Source organism: Bos javanicus, chromosome 13, assembly GCF_032452875.1.
Source record: "Bos javanicus breed banteng chromosome 13, ARS-OSU_banteng_1.0, whole genome shotgun sequence".
NCBI lineage: Eukaryota > Metazoa > Chordata > Mammalia > Artiodactyla > Bovidae > Bos > Bos javanicus.
Window position 1 is genome coordinate 49,216,352 of NC_083880.1, and position 21,478 is coordinate 49,237,829.

The window sequence follows — 21,478 nt, forward strand, 5'->3', positions numbered from 1 at the left end:
GATGGGAATACTAGACCACCTGACCTGCCTCTTGAGAAACCTGTATGCAGGTCAGGAAGCAACAGTTAGAATTGGACATGGAACAACAGACTGGATCCAAATAGGAAAAGCAATACGTCAGGGCTGTATGTTGTCACCCTACTTATTTTACTTATATGCAGAGTACATCATGAGAAACGCTGGGCTGGATGAAGCACAAGCTGGAATCAAGATTGCTGGGAGAAATATCAGTAGCCTCAGATATGCAGATGACACCACCCTTATGGCAGAAAGTGAAGAAGAACTAAAGAGCCTCTTGATGAATGTGAAAGAGGAGAGTGAAAAAATTGGCTTAAAGCTCAACATTCAGAAAATTAAGATCATGGCATCTGGTCCCATCACTTCATGGCAAATAGATGGGGCAACAGTGGAAACAGTGTCAGACTATTTTGGGGGCTCCAAAATCACTGCAGTTGGTGACCACAGCCATGAAATTAAAAGACTCTTACTCCTTGGAAGGAAAGTTATGACCAACCTAGACAGCATATTAAAGAGCAGAGATGTTACTTTGCCAACAAAGACCCATCTAATCAAGGCTATGATTTTTCCAGTAGTCATGTATGGATGTGAGAGTTGGAATGTAAAGAAAGCTGAGCACCAAAGACTTGATGCTTTTGAACTGTGGTGTTGGAGAAGACTCTTGAGAGTCCCTTGGACTGCAAGGAGATCCAACCAGTCCATTCCAAAGGAGATCAGACCTGGGTGTTCATTGGAAGGACTGATGTTGAAGCTGAAACTCCAATACTTTGGCCACTTCATGCAAAGAGTTGACTCATTGGAAAAGACCCTGATGCTGGGAGGGATTGGGGGCAGGAGGAAAAGGGGATGACAGAGGATGAAATGGCTGGATGGCATCACTGACTCGATGGACATGAGTTTGGGTGAACTCTGGGAGTTGGTGATGGACAGGGAGGCCTGGCGTGCTGTGATTCATGGGCCCGCAAAGAGCCGGACACGACTGAGCGACTGAACTGAACTGAATGTCCTTTCACTCATCCCTATTTGTAATATAGATGTTTCAAATAGTTCCTCTATATTCATTGACAATCACATTAGACAATATTATAATTTTTACTTGAATTATCAAATATAATTCAGAAAAATCAATGAGAAGGAAAGTCCTGGGCTTAACTGATTCATTTCTCTTCTCTGCAGACTTTCTTCCTTACTGATATTTCAAGAATTCTTTGATCATTTTCATTCTGTTTACAGTGCTGTCTGGGGAGCAGTCTGGATACATCCTTACCTTAGGTCTGCTGCTGCCCACGTGGAAGGAGGTGGGAGAAGAGGAGCTCCATGTTGGCCTTGGCAATGACTATATCTCTGCCATAATGCAGCAGTCTACCCTCTTCCTTAGCTATTCTTCTCAGGTAGATCTGCTGGCAATATATTCTGAATTATTTTTCATCTGAGAATGTCTAAAGTTTCCTTTTCATTCTTAAAGGATATTTCACTGGGTATAAGATTCAGAGTTGATAGTTCTTTTTTTTTTTTTTTTCTTTCAACACCTAAATCTTCTGCCCCTTCCTTCTGGCTTCCATAGCTCTGGTGAGAAACACACTCCCACCATTTGCACTATTTTTCTGCTCTAAGTGATACATCATTTTCCTGGCAGCTTTTAGGATTTTGTCTTTAGTTATCATACGTTTAACTATGATGTCTCTTGGAATCAATTTCTTTGGCTTTTTTTGTGGTTGAGTTTCACTCAGCTTCTTAAACCTGTTGGACCTCACCAACCTCCCATTTTTTGCCAGATTTAGGAAACTTTTTGCCATTTTTTGCATGCGTAATTTTGTTAGCTTCATCTGCTTAAAAATATCATTATCTAAAAATGTGATATCAGGGTCATTTGATATAGTTCCACATATCCCTGAATCTGTTCATTTCTTCAAGTCTATTTCCTCTCTATAATTTCTGTTGTTTTATTCAAGTTCATTGACTCTTTCCTCTGCCTTGTTTCTTCTGATGTTGAACTCATTACTGAGTTTATATTATCGGTTATTTTATTTCTTTTAGTTCTAAAATTTCCATTTGATTTTTCTTCATGTCTTCTATTGCTTTGCTAATATTTTCTATTAATCATTTATTTCAGTTATGTTTATTTGTTGTTGTTGTTGTTGAGTGGATAAGTTTTGTCTGACTCTTTGAGACCTAATGGAATGCAGCACACCAGTCTTTGCTGTCCTTCTCTATGTCCCTGAGTTTGCTCAAATTCATGTCCATTGTGTCAGTGATGTCATCCAAATATCTCATCCTCTGTCACCCCATTCTCCTCCTGCCCTCAATCTTTTCCAGAATCAGGGACTTTTCCAATGAGTCACTCTTCGCATCAAGTGGCCAAAGTATTAGAGCTTCAGCAAAAGTCCTTCCAATGAATATTCAGGGTTGATTTCCTTTAGGATGGACTGGTTGGATCTCCTTGACCTCCAAAGGATTCTCAATTGTCTTCTCCAACACCACAGTTCAAAAGCATCAATTCTTTGGCATTAAGCCTTCTTTATGGTCCAACTCTCACATCCATACTACATGACTACTGGACAAACCATAGCTTTGACTATGCAGACTTTTGTTTGAAAAGTAATGTCTCTGCTTTTTAATATGCTGCCTAGGTTTGTCATAGCTTTTCTTCCAAGAAGCAAGCATCTTTTAATTTCATGGCTGCAGTCACCATCTGCAATGATTTTGGAGCCCAAGAAAGTAAAATCTAACACTGTTTCTGCTTTTTTCCTATCTGTCATGAAGTGATGGGACCAGATGCCATGGTTTTAGTTTTTTGAATGTTGAGTTTTAAGCCAGCATTTTCCACTCTCCTCTTTCACCCTCATCAAGAGGCTCTTTAGTTCCTCTTCACTGTCTGCCACTAGAGTGGTATCATCTGCATATCTGAGGTTGTTGATATTTATCCTGCCAATCTTGATTCCATGTTGTGAGTCACCCAGCCTGGAACTTTGCATGATGTACTCTACATAAAAGTCTAAATAAGCAGGGTGACAATATACAGCCTTGATGTACTTCCCAATTTGGAACCAGTCCATTGTTCCATTTCCAGTTCTAACTGTTGCTTCTTGATTTGCATACATGTTTCTCAGAAGGCAGGTAAGGTGGTCTGCTATTCCCATCTCTTTAAGAATTTCCCACAGTTTGTTATGGTGCACACAATCAAAGACTATAGCATAGTCAATGAAACAGAAGTAGAAGTTTTTCTGGAATTCCATTGTTTTCTCTATGATCCAGCGAACATTGGCAATTTGATCTCTGATTCCTCTGGCTTTTCTAAATCCAGCTTCTACATCTATAAATTCTCAATTCACAGACTGCTGAAGCCTAGCTTGAAGGATTTTGAGCATTACCTTGCTAGCATGTGAAATGATGGCAATTGCACAATAGTTTGAACAGCATTTGGCATTGCTCTTCTTTGGGTTTGGAATGAATACTGAATTTTTTCCACCCTGTATCCATTGCTGCGTTTTCCACATTTGCTGATCTATTGAGTGCAGTGCTTTCACAGCATCATCTTTTCAGATTTGAAATAACTCAGCTGGGATTCCATCACCTCCACTAGTTTTGTTCATAGTAATGCTTCCCCCTTGAAGCATTACTTGTGAAGGCCCTCTTGACTTCACACTCCAGGATGTCTGGCTCTAAGTGAGTGTCCACACAATTGTGGTTATCTGAGTCATTAAGAGCTTTTTTGTACACTTCTTCGCGTGTTCTTGCCACCTCTTCTTAATCTCTTCTATTAGGTCCTTGCCATTTCTGTCCTTTATTGTGCCCATCTTTGCATGAAATGTTGCCTTGGTAGCTCCAGTTTTCTTGAAGAGATCTCTAGTCTTTCCCATTCTATTGTTTTCCTCTATTTCTTTACATTGTTCACATAAGGCTTTCTTATCTCTCCTTGCTATTATCTGGAACTCTGCATTCAGTTATATCTTTACTTTTTTTCTTTGCCCTTCACTTCTTTTCTTTTCTCTGCTATTTGAAGGCCTTCTCAAACAACCATTTTGATTTCTTGCATTTCTTTTTTTGGGGGATGGTTGTGGTCACCACCTGTACAATTTACAATTTACAAACCTCCATCCATAGTTTTGTAGGCACTCTATCTACCAGATCTAATCCCTTGAATCTATTAATCACTTCTACTATATAATCATAAGGCATTTGATTTAGATCATACCTGAATGACCTAGTTGTTTTCCCTACTTTCTTCAATTGAAAGCCACCACAATGTTGTAAAGTAATTAGCCTCCAATTAAAATAAATACATTAATTTAAAAAATTGAAACCCAGACAATTTAGTGTGTTATAAGATTCCAGATCCTATATAAGTCTCATGTTGCATCAGGCATCTTCTGACAGTGCTCTGGTGGATGAAGGTGGGGGGGTACCACCACCTTATTGCTGAGTGAGGTTGGAGTCCAGGTTCTTCCTTCTGCCTCTGCTGATACTCCAGGGGAGAGAGGCTCCTTGCTACTGCTGGAAAGGGTGGGATTTCAGGATCCCCATATGGTTTCCACTGACACTGTAGGCTGTGGTGTTCCTGTTACTACTGAATGTTGGTGAAAATCCTGACTGTCCATTAGGCTTCCTCTGATAAACCCTGAGAGAGAGAGGATCGGAGCCCCTCATTTCAAGCTGCCAAAGTGTGGGTGTATAGGTTCTGCACTTGGCCTTTCCTAGTAGAGGTAGCGATTGGGCTGCGGTTTTATTCTGTGTTGCTTGGCTGGAGTAGACTGGTTGTTATCTGAGGTTTTTTGTTTTTGTTTATCACCTTGTAGACTATCCCTTTCCTTATCCTTTGGCCACAGGGAGCAGGCTTTCTGTCATGCCTTTTTTTTTTTTTTCCCCTTTTCCATCTATGTTGTTGGAAGGGTGTTACTTCTCCAGTACTCAATCTGGAATAAATGAGTTGCAGAGAAACTTCAGAGAACTCATTGCCTATGTTCTTCAGGTGCCAAGGTCTCTAGTTGGTCTGCCCTCCTCTTATCGCCTTTAAGATCTTTTAATATTTGTTTTTAGTTTAGTTGTTTTTAGTTGAACTTAACAGGAGGAATAAGTAAAAGGATGTCTATTCCATCTTTCTGGAAACAGAAATCTCAGCAGGTAGGCTTCATTCAATCTCTAAATGCCCTTACAAATTTGCAGATCCATTATTTCAATTTTCTAGAGGAAAAATTGAGACACTTAGAGATAATTTGCCTGATCAAAGTTGCTTAGAAATGTGGCCTTGGCTTGAAGTAAAACCTTGGAATTTTAACCGTTATTATTTTGTTTTCCTTTTTCTTTCTCTGTTTGTTAGAAAAGCACTGGGAGTAGGGATGGTGGGGGTGCAGTAACAAGGAAGGTACCAAAGAGAAGGCTAAAGAATTACTTTTTGGAGTGGAAGCAGCAACTGTTTAGAATTGCAAAGCTAGGACTTCTCAGGGGGATTTAACTGAACTTTGAAATGTCGTTAATTTCCACGAATTGATTATATGATCTTCATAGTTACTCATTAATGCCTTATCTTGTAAATGAATGACTTTAATTATTCACCCTGTATCCTGAAGCATGAGAGACATTTAGTAATCACTACCATTTCCTAGATTAAAGATTTGCATAGAAATGAAAAGGATGGGGAAAATCATCACTTTGTGGTGATGACTTTGTAATACTTTCATCTGAACACTTTTGGTCATATAAGTTATCTATATTGCTTAGTATTTCAAAAATAATTTTGTACTACTCTCTTAAAACCCATTATCAAGAGTTCTTGAAAGATTTTCAGTATTGCAAAGGTCATGATAAGCTCAGAGAATCACCTTTCCTAAGCAAAATTTCCTAATTCTAGTATATTTCCTAACAGAACATTCAGAAACCTTCTCTCCCTACTTTAGTTTTGACTGCTACCACCGTTCTTTGAAACTTCCTGAGTCTAAAATCAAGAAGGGATAAGAGATGGGAAGGATCTTTTAGGAAGAGTGAAGTGGGCTCTCTGCTTGATCCCTTTGTGGCCATTTTGGTTCATCCAGATCTTATGGGTTCAGACTAACATACATTGCAGGAAGAACAAATATGCTTTCCCCCCACCCCAATCCCAGCTGTGCTGCTTGGCATGCAGGATCTTAGTTCTCTGACTAGGGATTGAACCAGTGCCCCCTGAAGTGCGTCCTGGAGTGTTAACCACTGGAACCACCAGGGAAGTCCAAAAATGCAAAAGTTCTTAAAAAGAGTATAGGTGCACAGGGGTGGCTGGCAGGGAAGAATGAGGTGTGTGTGTATATATAGTCATTCTTACAGAAAATTCTCTTTGCTTCCAAGGATAGGCAAGAGTTATACCAGTTCTGGTTTCACCTAGGGATTTGGGGTTCTACTTATGACTGTCTTCAATTCTGTCCCCTGGTCTTCCCACAAAACTTGACAGGAAAAATATCTCTTTGAAGGCAACAATTTCTGGACTTTTGTAGACAGTTTAGCTACTAAGACTTTTTTTTTTAATTTCTTTATTGTAAGATATTTTATAATATTGTGTTGATTTCTGCCTTACAACCACATGAATCAGCCACAGGTATACATATGTCCCCTTTCTCTTGAACCTACGGCCATCTCACACCCATCCTACCCCTTTAGGTTGTCACAGGGCACTGGGATGAGCTCTCTGTGTCACACAGCAAATTCCCACTGGCTAACTATTTTACATGGAAAGATCCCCTGGAGAAGGGAATCGCAACCCATTCCAGTATCCTTGCCTGGAGAATCCCATGGACAGAGGAGCCTGTCCATAGATTTGCACTGAGTCAAACATGACTGAAGCAATTTAGCACAGCACAACACATCTGTTTTACATATAGAAATTTATATTTTTCCATGCTACTCTCTCCATTCATTTCACCCTCTCCCTCCCCCACTGTGTCCACAAGTCTCTTCTCTCTGTCTGCATCTCCGTTGCTGCCCTGCAAATAGATTCAAGGGTACCATCTATCTAGATTCTATACACATCCATTAATATACAATATTTGTCTTTCTCCTTTTGACTTACTTCAGTCTGTAGAATAGGCTTTAGGTTCATCCACCTCAAAAGGACTGACTCAGATGTGTTCTTTTTCAGAGTTGAGTAATAGCATTGTATATATGTACCACAATTTCTGTTTCCATTCATTTGTCGATGGACATCTAGGCTGCTTCTATGCCCTAGCCACACAAGAATTCTGATGTTCATTGCAGTACGTTTTACAATAGCTACTGAGATTCTTTTTTTCTAAGTTGTTCATAGTATGTTCCAGTCCCTCAGCTATAGAACTGGCTATGTTGATGCTTTCAGAATTGTCCAAAGTGGTACAAGATGCTCTTTTCCCCTTTCATTGCCAGGGAAAACAATAGGTCTTGTGCCCTACACTTCCTTTAGGTGAAGCACTGAACATTTTCTGCTGGGAGAAGGGAAGTATATATGATAATATTTGTGCCCTGCTTTCTCTTTTCTTATTCTATATACCCCTCTCCCATGAAAAAAGTCATGCATAAAGTTCCTAGCCAGAGAGGAACCTTCTATCCTATGAGCTTGGCAGGAGGTAGGATTGGAGTTTAGGGGCAACTGAGAAAACACAGTTTGCATTTGTCACCTCTGGAAGTCGGTCTCCAGAAGGAATAAGTGCATTTCCCCCTGATAAGAGAAGGGGGATAAGAAAATGGGGTTTGGGGATTAGTCCTTTCCCAGAAACTAACTGAGCCTCTGACAGTCACCTGAGATCTACTAGCAAGAGGTAAATGGGATGGAGGTCACAGAGGCCTTACATCGGTGTTGACTGATGTGAGGATGGCTGTTATCCCCTCTAACTTCAGAAAAGTTGTTTCATTAGGGAATAGAGCTGGGAAGTGCCCGGGGTCATAAGTCTGAGTGTGGCTTTTTGTTTGTTTTTATGTTCTACAGTCTTCCATCTGAAGTTTTTCATTTGGAGATAATGTTTTCTCTCAAGAGCCATCAACTCGGGCGAATGCATGGAATTCAGGAAGGCATCTATCCAAGTGTCTTCACTCCTACAGAATGCAGAGCTACTGCTGAGGACTGCAAACAGGAAGAAACACTTGGGAAGACGTGAAACTATTTCAGAAAAATTTCTTAGAAAGAACTATAAGTCCTTTCAAATCTAAATCACCAGCTCTTATATTTTCTAATGAATCAGAACGTATTGTATTAACAAAAGGATATCTTATTTCAATATTTCAATCTGAATTTGGAGAATTTGTGTCATTTTCACATGCCACTTATCCTTATCCTGTATGAGAAAGCATGTTAGAAAGCTTGCAAAGAGATAGCTGAGATGGCAGAGTGAAAAGACCCTGAGCTTTCCTCCTCTCATGAGCACACCAAAATCACAACTATCTGCAGATGACCATCGAAGAAAAAGATGTAAAGCTAAAGACATAAAGAAAGAACCACAACAAGATGGATATGTGGGACAGACTCAAGATAGAATCAAGACCCGTACCTCCAGGTGGGCAAACTACAAACTAGAGGATAATTGCAGAGGTTCTCCCGCAGGAGTGAGAGTTCTGAGCCCTGAGTTGGGCTCCTCAGCCCAGGTTTCTGCACTGGGAAGACAAGCCCCCAGAGCGTTTGGCTTTGAAGGCCTGGCAGGGCTTACTTTTGGAAGTCCCAAAGGACTGGGGGAAATAAAGACTTCACTCTATCTGCACACAAAATCTCATGCCCACTAGGACCCAGGAGAAAGCAGTAATCTGGTAGGACCAAAAGCAATAATTTGGTCTTGGAGAGTCTCCAGGAGGGACTGGGTGTAGGGTATGTGTGTTGGGGGAGAGGGGAGGGGAGCGGTGCGGCTGAGGTTCACCCTGGGGACATAGACATTTTGATGTTGTTTAGTCACCAAGTTGTGTCTGACACATTGTGAACCCATGGACTGCAGCAGCACATCAGGCTTCCCTGTCCTTCACCATCTCCCAGAGTTTGCTCAAACGCATGTCCGTTGAATCAGTGATGGTGTCTGGAGTGGAGGGTGGCTGAGGCTCACCCTGGGAACATAGATATTGGTGTCAACCATATTTTGGAGCTTTCTATTGCATGACCAAGGGTGCAGACAGACACCATCATGCAATCTGCCCTCTAGCTCATTAGCACCAAGATCTGGCCCCATTCACAGCCTATAGGTGCCAGTGTTGGGATCCCTTAGGGCAAATAATTAACTAGGTAGGGACACAGCCCAACTCATCAGCGGACAGGTTGCCTAAAGACTTCCCTAACCCACAATGGCATCTAGACATGGCCTCACCCACTGGAGGGCCAAAACCCAAGTCTGCTGTCCAGTGGGCAGGAATTGGTCCTGACCTCCAGGAAGCCTGCCCTAACCACTAAACCAGCCTCACCCACCAGGGGGCAGACAGCAGAGTCAAGAAAACCACAATCACTCAACGTGAGCCCACCCACAGCAGGCCAGACCCTACCCTGGGACCACTAGCAGACCAACACAAGCTTTGGGACACTGAAGACCCCATACCCAACTACGTCAGGAACCAGGCTCTCCTTCCCACCCACCCCCACCTCCCCTACCCCCAGTAATCTGACACCAGCTCTGGGAACCCTGGGCCCTGCAGTCAGTCTCTAGGATCCAGCTCTACCCGCTAGTAATTTGACATTCACTTCAGGACCTGTACCCTCCACCCATTAGTGGGAAGGCAACAACTCTGGAGTCTTTTGGACCCTGACTCCACCCACCAGTGAGATAACACTAGCCCTGGGACCCCCTGGGGTTCTGTGGCCAGTCATCTCATGACCAGACCCTGCTAACAGCTAGTGTATCTGCACAAGGCAGAGCCTGGCAACCAACTAGGGTTGGGCTAGGATTCAAACAAGCCTATCAGACCACCCCCATAGCCAGCCCACTACAATGGAATGACCCATATAGTCTCCCTAGGGGGAACCCTTAGAACAAATAGCTTGGTGACAAGAGGGGAGAGCACTGCTGGGACACATAGGACATCTCCTAGAGCAGGATACTTCTGCTTGCCTTCTCGAAATAATTTGGATAATTTGTCATTTTCACAACCACTTATCCTTATCCTGTATGAGAAGGCATGTTAAAAAGTTTGCAAAGAGATAGCCAAGATGGAAAATTGGAAAGACTGTGAGCTCGCCTCCTCTTGTGAGCACACTAAAATCACAACTATCTGCAGATTATCATCAATGAAAAAGACCTAAAGCAAAAGACATAAAGAAGGAATCACAACAAAAGGGGTAGGAGGGTAGACAAAGTTATCACAAAACAAGAAAATTGCAGGTCAGTATTACTGATCAACATAGATGCAAAAAGTTCTCAACAAAATATCATCAAACCAAATTAAACAGTACCTATACAAAATGCAACAATGTACATACCATCCATATACAAAAATAAACCCAAAATGAATTAAAGACCTAAATGTAAGACTAGATACTATAAAACTCTTGGAGGAAAATATAGGCAGATCAGTCTTAATGTAAATAATAGTAATATTTGGGTGGGGGGGGATCTGTCTCCTAAAACAACTGAAATAAAACCAAAAATAAACAAATGGGACGAAATTAAACTTAAAAGCTTATGCACAGCAAAGGAAACCATCAACCTACTGAATAGGAGAAAATATTTGCTAATGATACAGTCAATAACATGTTAATATCTAACATATATAAACAGTTCACTCAACATTGAAAAGACAACATGATTTTAAAATGGGCAAAATAATTCAATAGAATTTTTCCAAAGAGAAAATGCAGATGAACAACAAGCACATGAAAAGATTCTTAACATCACTAATCTTTAGGGAAATGCAAATCAAAACCACAATAAGATATCACCTCACATCTGTCAGAATGAACAGAACACAAATACCAAGTATTGGCAAGGATGTGGAAAAAAGGAAACCCTTGCAATCTGTTGGTGAGGCTGTAAATTGATGGAGACACTGTGGATCAGGGTTGAGGTTTCTCCAAAAACTAAAAATAAACTACCATATGACCCAATAATTCCACTCCTGGGTAGACAGCCGAAAAACACTAATTTGAAAAGATACACATACTCTAATGGTCACAGGAGCATTATCTATAATTGCTAAGGTATGGAAGAAACCTAAGTATCTATCAACAGATGAATGAATAAAGAAGATGTGATATGTAATGTATATACAATGGCATACTAAGCAGCCATAAAAAGGAATGAAACTGCCATTTGCAACAACATGCATGGACTTGGAAGGCACTATAATAAGTAGAATAAGTCAGACAAAGACAGATATTGTATGGTATCACTTATATGTGGAGTCAAAAAAAAAAAAAAGCCCAACAAACTAGTAAATATAACAAAAGAGGAGACTCACAGATAAGAAGAACAAACTAGTGGTTACCAGTGGGAAGATAGAAAAGGAGAGGCAAAGTCTGGGGAAGGGGATTAAGAGGTACAAACCATTAAGTATAAAATAAGCCATAAAGATATATTGTACAACATAGGGAATATAGTCAATATTTTATAATAACTATAAATGGGTATAATCTTTAAAAGTTGTGAATCACTGTATTGTATACTTGTAACTCATATAATATTGTACAATTAACTATACTCAATTTTTTTAAAGTTTGCAAAAAATTATTGCAGTTTTTCTTGGAGGCTCAAACATTCAATAACCTTTGTATGTAATACTTCTAATTGCAAAAATGTGTGTACCTGGAAAAGATATTCCTCTGTTTAATTATTGATGTCTCAGGAGGGCTGTTGAGCTGTTTTCTTATGAAAATTCTCAAGGAAAGGTGAGTTACTTAACTTTCCAATTTCAAAGTGCAAGTATTATATCACTTCAGTTTGGGCTTTCAGAATCTATTGGGTGTTTTAAATAATATTGGAAAGGTTCAAAAGTTAATGGTTATGCTCAGAGAAGTTCTATTACCTGGCTAGTCATCAATTTCCCAAATTCTGGAAGATAGTTCTTCAAAATTAAATAAATATTTATAGGATACCTATTATGTACTGTTAGTATTATAAGTGTGTTGTTTGCTCAGTCATGTCCAACTCTTTGTGACCCCATGGACTGTAGCCCACCTGGCTCCTCTGTCCTTGGGATTCTCTAGGCAAGAATACTGGAGTGGGTTGCCATTCTCTTCTCTAGGGGATCTTCCCAAGAATCAAACCTGGGTCTTCTGCACTGCAGGCAGACTTTTTACTGTCTGAGCTACCAGAATAGTATTATAGGCCCTATTCAATGGTGAATAGAAACAAAGTTGTCATTTTCGGGAAGCTTATAACCCTTGCATATTTAGTCCATATAGCCATTATTTCTTTGTAGTCAAAATGTAGGCCATTAGTGTTTCCTGGGATGCTAGAAATGCAGAATCTCAGACACCACTCCAAATTTCTTGATTCAGAATCTGTATTTTAGCAAGATCCCCAGAGGTTCATGTAGACATGAAATATTGAGGAATTTGCGAGGGGTCAGTTTAAGAATGCAGGCTATAGTCAATTGGTATATGGCATTTCTCTGACCACAGGAATAGGCTCAGAAAAGGATAAGTTTTCAAGGAAATGTAGTAACGGGGATTTTTTTCTTTATAGAGACAGAGGAAGTAATAGTCGTTTGTTCCCTCTCTCTGCAATGCTATGCAGCTATGATTCTTCAAACTTCTGCAGCCTCATGATGAAGTTGGGGATGGGCAGAGGCAAGAACATCATATGCAGCCTGAGTGAACCATACCTAATTCTCACCCTGACTTTGTCAGTTGTAAGAATCAACATGACCCCTAACATCCTAATGAGTCACTTGGAGAGGCTGCTTCCTAGAGCCTTGGAAGAAAAGCCCATACATCAAAAAACAACACATACCAGAGTGGGTAAACATGGTCAGCAACATGTCAGCCTGGGGAGAACCTTTAGGGACACCTGCCAAAGGGGATAAATGAGACACAGTTTTGGGAAATCTCTGGGCTTGGGACCAATTTGGGAGGCAAGGTGGAGGAGTGAAACTGCGTATTTTGCTGATAAAGAAGAGAAAACAGTGAGTCATTGAGATATATAGGTGCTTGGGTCTGTTAAAGAGAGAAGGGAGAAGACGTTAGTTTCTGAAATGGGACCTGTGAGGTCGCCTTAGGCAGAACCAGTCTTCTCTGTGCTCCTGTGCTTCTTGTCATCCTCACAGATTCTCACTTTATTCCTTCTACCACCTGAAGCAAATCAGTGGCCCTCTGTGGAATTCTGTTCACTGGCCGCTCAATTCTCATCTTTCCTACTTCCCCTCCCACCTCATCCCATTGTACCTTCCCAGTTCCACATTATAGGGTTGTGAGGCTTATAACAGGTATTGATATTTATTTTATGGAGGGCTTTCCTAGCATAGCTTATCCCATCAGTCTAGGCAAAGGGGTAAGGATCTGGTGTGGCTTTCCACCTTTATGCACATAGTCACCTCCACTGCCAGCTCAGAACAAACCCTGGAGATATGAAATAATTATACCTACCATTATTTATGGAGCATTTATGTGCCACACTCTGCTGTGAACTTGAAATGCTATGTTTTAATCCTGTTTTAATCCTCTTAGCTATTATAGTGATATATTATTTTATACTCATTTTTTAGATGAAGAACTTGAGGCCTAGAATGATTAAAGATTCTCACCCACAGTTACTAAGCAGGGAGCAGAGATTTGAAGCCTTGTCTTTAGATGAACAAACACCATGTTATACTTGTTATCTGTGTGCTTAGGCCTTGGTTACTCAGTTATTATTTATATTATCAAGCAGGCCATTGGTTGAGCATTTTGATTACATTGTTGTTGCTCAACTGCCCAGCTGTGTCTGACTCTTTGGGACTTCATGGACTGCAGCGTGCCAGGCCTCCTTGTCCTTTACCATCTCCTGAAATTTGCCCAAGTTCATGTCCATTGCATCAGTGATGCCATCCAGCCCCCTCATCCGCTGATGCCCTCTTATCCTTATGCCCTCAATTTTTCCCAGCATCAGGGACTTTTCCAGTGAGTCAGCTGTTCACATCAGATGACCAAAATACTGGAGTTTCAGCTTCAGCAACAGTCCTTCCAATGAGTGTTCAGGGTTGATTTCCCTTAAGATTGACTGGTTTGATCTCCTTGCTGTCCAAGGGATCAGATTTTGATTATACAATCATGTCAAAACTCTAGTGACATATTCACATTCTCTGAGTGTGTGCTAAGATAAGTCCATGATCATTATTGTGTTTAACCAAAGTGGTTGTGGGTATTATAGTGCAACACTTGCTTTATTTTCTTCATCACTGTGGTCTTTTAAACATATTTCAGCTATTTTTTGCTGTTTTCATATGAAGCTCAAATATTAGACCTAGAAAGACCCTGACAGGGACTTCTGCTTGACAGCTGGGAAATGCGAGGCTCAGCTAGATGAACCAGTGCACTGGGATTGGCAGCTCATGGGCGGCAACATCAGAACCAGAACCCAGTTATCTTAATTCCCAGATGAAAATATTTTTTAACTATTCGTTTTTGTTACTATTCAATCAAAAGGTCCAAATTCAAGGTTGTTGATTTTTATTTTATTTTGTAGTAAAGTGAGATTTTCTGGGTTTCTTCCTATTAGTAATCAATTTGCTGGGATTCCAAAGATACACAATTTTATTCCATAGTTCTGGACTTCTAGATAGAAGAAGTAAGTGAAAGTGAAGTCACTCAATTGTGTCCGACTCTTTGCGACCCCATGGACTGTAGCCAACTGGGCTCCTCCGTCCATGGGATTTTCCAGGCAAGAATACTGGAGTGGGTTGCCATTTCCATCTCCTCTCTTACTTCAGAAGAAGTAAGTAAGAGGGTAAATCCTCTTGACAGAAAGCAATGATAAAATTGGGCAAAACTGTGAAAACAAACATTTATAACTCTTGAAATGAATTTACCAAAGATAAAAAAAGCAAATTTAGAAAATTTGGGGGGAACTTTGAAAATTGATGACAGTTTAGCCTGGGGAGGCTTCCATTTATGCCATTCACAAGACCTATTTCAGTTAGTGCTGAAGCTCTGTTGGGATGTAGCAAGTTAAGAAGACCAGCAGCATAACTGCTAGAAAGAATGACTTGACTTGAACAGACTATGAAAAAAAAAAAAAAAAAAACATCTCTAAGAGGCCTGGCGTGCTGCAATTCCTGGGGTCGCAAGGAGTCCGACACGACTGAGCAACTGAACTGAACTGAACTGAAGGGTTATTGAAAACAGTGTGATCTTCAATTCAGTTCAGTCTCTCAGTTGTGTCTGACACTTAGAGGCCTCCATGGATCAGTATGCCAGGGTTCCCTGTCCGTCACCAGCTCCTGAGTTTACTCAGACTCATGTGCATTGGGTCGGTGATGCCATCCAACCATCTCATCCTCTGTCACCCCCTTCCTCTCTTACCCTCAATCTTTTCCAGCATCAGGGTCCTTTCAAATGAGTCACTCCTTCACATCAGGTGATCAGATTCTTGGAATTTCAGCTTCAGCATAAGTCCTTCCAATGAATATTCAGGACTGATTTCCTTTAGGATGGACTGGTTGGATCTCCTTGCAGTCCAAGGGACTCTCAAGAGTCTTCTCCAACACCACATTTCAAAAGCATCAATTCTTTGGCGCTCAGCTTTCTTCATGGCCCACCTCTCACATCCATACAAGACTACTGGAAAAACCATAGCTTTGACTATACAGACCTTTGTTGGAAAAGTAATGTCTCTGTTTTTTAATATGCTGTCTAAGTTGGTCATAACTGTTCTTCCAAAGAGCAAGCCTCTTTTAATTTCATGGCTGCAGTGACCATCTGCAGTGATTTTGGAGCCCCCCAAAATAAAGTCTGACACTGTTTCCCCATTTATTCACCATGACATGATGGGACCAGAGGCCATGATCTTAGTTTTCTGAATGTTGAGCTTTAAGCTAACTTTTTGACTCTCCTCTTTCACTTTCATCAAGAGGCTTTTTAGTTTTTCTTCACTTTCTACCATAAGGGTGGTGTCATCTGCATATCTGAGGTTACTGATATTTCTCCCAGCAATCTTGATTCCAGCTTGTGCTTCATCCAGTCCAGCATTTCCCAAGGTGAACTCTGCATATAAGTTAAATAAGCAGGGTGACAATATACAGCCTTGATATACTCCTGTCCCAATTTGGAACCAGTCTGTTGTTCCATGTCCAGTTTTAACTTGTTCCTTGAGCTGGATATAGATTTCTCAGGAGGCAGTTCAGATGGTCGGGTATCCCCATTTCTTTAAGAATTTTCCGTGGTTTGTGGTGATCAACACAGTCGAAGGCTTTGATGTAGTCAATAAAGCAGAAGTAGATGTTCTGGAGGTCTCTTGCTTTTTTGATGATCCAGTGGATGTTTGCAATTTGATCTCTGGTTCCTCTGCCTTTTCTAAATCCATCTTGAATTTCTGGAAATTCTTGGTTCATGTACTGTTGAAGTCTGGCTTAGAGAATTTTGAGCATTACTTTACTAGCGTGTGAGATGAGTGCAATTGTGCAACAGTTTGAGCATTCTTTGGCATTGCCTTTCTTTAGGATTGGAATGAAAACTGACCTTTTCCAGTCCTGTAGCCACTGCTGAATTTTCCAAATTTGGTGGCATATTGAGTGCAGCACTTTCACAGCATCATCTATTAGGATTTGAAATAGCTCAGCTGGAATTCCATCACCTCCACTAGCTTTGTTCATAGTGATACTTCTTAAGGCCCTCTTGACTTCCCATTTCAGGATGTCTGGCTCTAGGTGAATGACCACTCCATCGTGGTTATCTGGGTCATGAAGATGTTTTTGTATAGTTCTCTGTATTCATGCCATCTCTTCTTAATATCTTCTGCTTCTGTTAGGTCCATACCATTTCTGTCCTATATTGAGCCCATCTTTGTGTGAAATGTTCCCTTGGTATCTCTAATTTTCTTGAAGAGGTCTCTAGTCTTTCCCATTCTATTGTTTTCCTCTATTTCTTTGCACTGATCACTGAAGAAATCTTTCTTATCTCTCCTTGCTATTCCTTGGAACTCTGCATTCAAATGGGTATATCTTTCCTTTTCTCCTTTGCCTTTCACATCCCTTCTTTTCACAGCTATTTGTAAGGCCTCCACAGACAATCATTTTGCCTTTTTCATTTCTTTTTCTTGGGGATGGTCTTGATCACTGCCTCCTCTACAATGTGATGAACCTCCATCTATAATTCTTCAGGCACTCTGTCTATCAGATCTAATCCCTTGAATCTATTTGTTACTTCCACTATAAAATCTTAAGGGATTTGATTTATATCATACCTGAATGGTCTAGTGGTTTTCCCTGCTTTCTTCAATTTAATTCTGAGTTTGGCAATAAGGAGTTCATGATCTGAGCCACAGTCAGCTCCTGGTCTTGTTTTTGCTGACTGTATAGAGCTTCTCCATCTTTGGCTGTGAAGGATATAATCAATCTGATTTCAATATTGACCATTTGGTGGTGTCCATATGTAGAGTCTTCTCTTGTGTTGTTGGAAGAAGGTGTTTGCAATGACCAGTGCATTCTCTTGGGAAAACTCTATTAGCCTTTGCCCTGCTTCATTCTGTATTCCATGGCCAAATTTGCCTTTTACTCCAGGTATTTCTTGACTTCCTACTTTTGTATTCCATCCCCTATAATGAAAATGACATCTTTTTTGGGGTGTTAGTTCTGGAAGGTCTTATAAGTCTTCATAGAACCATTCAACTGCAAACTTCTTCAGCATTATTGGTTGGGGCATAGATTTGGATTACTGTGTTATTGAATAGTTTTTATTGGAAATAAACAGAGATCTTTCTGTCATTTTTGAGATTGTACCCAAGTACTGCATTTCAGACTCTTTTGTTGACTATGATGGCTACTCCATTTCTTCGAAAGATTCTTGCCCACAGTAGTAGATATAATGGTTATCGGAGTAAAATTCACCCGTTCCAGCCCATTTTAGTTAGCTGATTCCTAAAATGTCGGTGTTCATTGCCATCTCTGTTTGACTACTTCCAATTTGCTTTGATTCATGGACCTAACATTCCAGATTCCTATGCGATACTGTTCTTTACAGTATCAGATTTTACTTCCATCACCAGTCACATCCATAACTGGGTGCTGTTTTTGCTTTAGCTCCATCTCTTCATTCTTTCTGGAGTTATTTCTCCACTGATCTCCAGTAGCTTAGTGTGATCTTAGTGGCAAAGAAAGAACACCAATAATTCAAATAGCCTGAATCTGTAATCCTGCTTGGGGGAAATTTTTTACAGGGAAAGTTCGGGAGTGATATATCCATAGTTTATCTTGATAAACTCCCTGATACCTATGGGCTTCTCTCATATCTCAGTTGGTAAAGAATTTGCCTACAGTAAAGGAGACCTGGGCTCGATTCCTGGGTTGGGAAGATCCCCTGGAGAAGGAAATGCAACCTACTCTAGTATTCTTGCCTGGAGAATCCCATGAACAGAGGAGCCTGGCAGGCTAGAGTCCATGGGGTCGCAAGAGTTGAACATGACTTATTGACTAAATCAGCACCACCAAGATACCCATGGTCATCTGGAAAGTTGTCTGCATAGTTCAGCTATTCACATTCTTGGGAGAAAGTAGAGAGGTTCTTAAGTATATATTTTGGCTGGTTGTGAGTTTTCAACACACAGAAAGTAAGTCAGGGCAGTTTTGCAAGCTACCTGAACTTTACATTTCACAGTCTACACGTAGCTATATTGTCAAGTGGTTGTTGTTGTTCAGTCGCTAAGTTGTGCCCATGTACTGCAGCACTCCAGGCCTCCCTGTCCATCACCAGTTCCCAGAGTTTACTCAAACTCATGTCCGTTGAGTTGGTGATGCCATCCAACCATCTCATCCCCTCTCTCCCACTTCTCCTCTTGCCCTCAGTCTTTCCCAGCATTAGGGACTTCCTTTGCATCAGGTGGCCAAAGTATTGGAACTTCAGCATCAATCCTTCCAATGAATATTCAGGGTTGATTTCTTTTAGGATTGACTGGTTTGATCTCTTTGCTGTCCAAGGGACTCTGAAGCATCTTCCCCAGCACCACAGTTTGAAAGCATCAATTCTTCAGTGCTAAGCCTTCTTTATGGTCCAACTCTCACATCCATACTTGACTACTGGAAAAATCATAGCTTTGACTATACAGACCTTTGTCGGCAAAGTGATGTCTCTGCTTTTTAATGCACTGTTTAGGTTAGTCATAGCTTTTCTCCCAAAGAGCAAGTATCTTTTAATTTTGTGGCTGCAGTCACTGTCTGCATTGATTTTTGAGCCCAAGAAAATAAAATCTCACACTCTTTCCAGTTTTTCCCCATCTATTTGGCATGAAGTGATAAGACTGAATGTCATGATCTTCCTTTTTTGAATGTTGAGTTTCAAGCCAGCTTTTCCACTCTCTTTCACTTTCATCAAGAGGCTCTTTAGTTCCTTTTCACTTTCTGCCATTAAACTGGTATCATCTGCATGTCTGAGGTTGTTGATATTTTTCCAAGCAATCTTGCTTCCAGCTTACGAGTTATTGAGTCCATCATTTCATAGGATGTACTCTGCATATAAGTTAAAAATAGCAGGGTGACAATATACAACCTTGACATACTCCTTTCCCAGTTTTGAACCAGTCTGTTTTTCCATGTCCAGTTATAACTGTTGCTTCTTGTCCTGCATACAGTTTTCTCAGGAGGCAGGTAATGTGTTCTGGTATTCCCATCCTTTTATGATTATTCCACAGTTTGTTGTGATCCACACAGTAAAAGGCTTTAGTGTAATCAATGGAGAAGTAGATTTCTTTTTTTTTTTTTTTTTAATTATCTTGCTTTTTCAATGGTCCAGCATATGTTGACAATTTGATCTCTGTTCCTCTGCCTTTACTAAATCCAGCTTGTACATCTGGAAGTTCTTGGTTGACATACTGCTGAAGTCTAGCTTTATGGTTATCTGGATCATTAAGAGCTTTTTTTGTACAGTTTCCTCTGTATTCTTGCCACCTCTTCTTAATCTCTTCTGCTTCTGTTAAGTCCTTGCCATTTATGTCCTTTATTATGCCTATCTTTGCATGAAATGTTCCCTTGATATCTCCAATTTTGTTAAAGAGATCTCTAGCCTTTCCAATTCTATTGCTTTTCTTTATGTCTTTTGATTGTTCACTTAAGAAGGCTTTCTTATCTCTCCTCACTAGTCTCTGGAACTCTGCATTCAATTGGATATATCTTTCCCTTTCTCCCTTGCATTTTGATTGTTTTATTTTCTCAGCTATTTGTAAGGCCTCCTCAGATTAACCACTTTGCCTTCTTGCATTTCTTTTTCTTGGGTAGAAAGAAAAAGTGGTAGAATGGCTCAAGGTGGTTGATTACAACCTCTGACCAATCATTGGCTGACCATTAAGTCACGCTTCAGTTCAGTTCAGTAGCTCAGTTGTGTCTGATTCTTTGTGACCCTGTGGACTGCAGCACGTCAGGCCTTCCTGTCCATCACCAACTCCCGGAATTTACTCAAACTCGTGTTCATTGAGTCGGTGATGCCATCCAACCATCTCATACTATGTCGTCCTCTTCTCCTCCTGGCTTCAATCTTTCCCAGCATCAGGGTCTTTTCAAATGAGTAAGTTCTTTGAATCAAGTGACCAAAGTATAGGAGTTTCAGCTTCAGCATTTGTCCTTCCAAAGAACACCCAGGACTGATCTCCTTTAGGATGGACTGGCTGGATCTCCTTGCAGTCCAGGGGACTCTCAAGAGTCTTCTCCAACACCACAGTTCAAAAGTATCAAGTCTTCAGTGCTCAGCTTTCTTTATAGTCCATCTGTCCCATCCGTACATGGCTACTGGAACAACCACAGCTTTGACTAGATGAACCTTTGTTGGCAAAGTAATGTCTCTGCTTTTTAATATGCTGCCCAGGTTGGTCATAACTCTTCTTCCAAGGAGCAAGCCATAGGAAGCCAAAGTCAACAAATAAAAGCAGAATGAAGGAAAATCTGAACAAAGATATTAGTGATAAAATGCAGTGAGGGAGGCAGACTCCACAGAATTAGTTCAGGCAAATTAATAAATAAAGAAACAAAACAAAACAAAAGAGTAGCAATAATCATAACCTCCAATAAAGAAAAATAGAAATCCTGATTGCTACATATTATCTAAAATATCCAGCTTTAAACAAAGTAGTCAGTTTTTGATTAAAAAAAATTTTAGTAAGACATACGAAGAAATAAGAAACTGTGACCCATACTCAGGAAATAAAATAAATACCTATTATCTCTGAGGAGTCCAGTTGGTGCACTAAATAAAGACATACAAGCTGGTATCAGGAATGCATTCAGGCAACTAAAAGTAACTTTTAAGGAAATAAAGATCAGGATGGTAACAATGATTAATCAAGTTGAGACTCTTAATGAAGAGGTATATATTATAGAGAATAATTAGGTTTAGATTCTGCATTTGAAAAGTAAAATAACTGAAATAAAGAGTAATTACAGG

General features: G+C 40.4%; 1 long non-coding RNA gene across 1 annotated transcript; it reads left to right on the forward strand.

Annotated features, from left to right (window-relative positions):
• The first annotated feature begins 1,255 nt into the window (after nt 1-1,255).
• Nucleotides 1,256-12,017, forward strand: LOC133259315 (uncharacterized). Its single transcript, XR_009740364.1, has 2 exons — nt 1,256-1,409; nt 7,943-12,017. It is a non-coding gene; the product is annotated as an uncharacterized LOC133259315 (long non-coding RNA).
• The last annotated feature ends 9,461 nt before the right edge of the window (nt 12,018-21,478 follow it).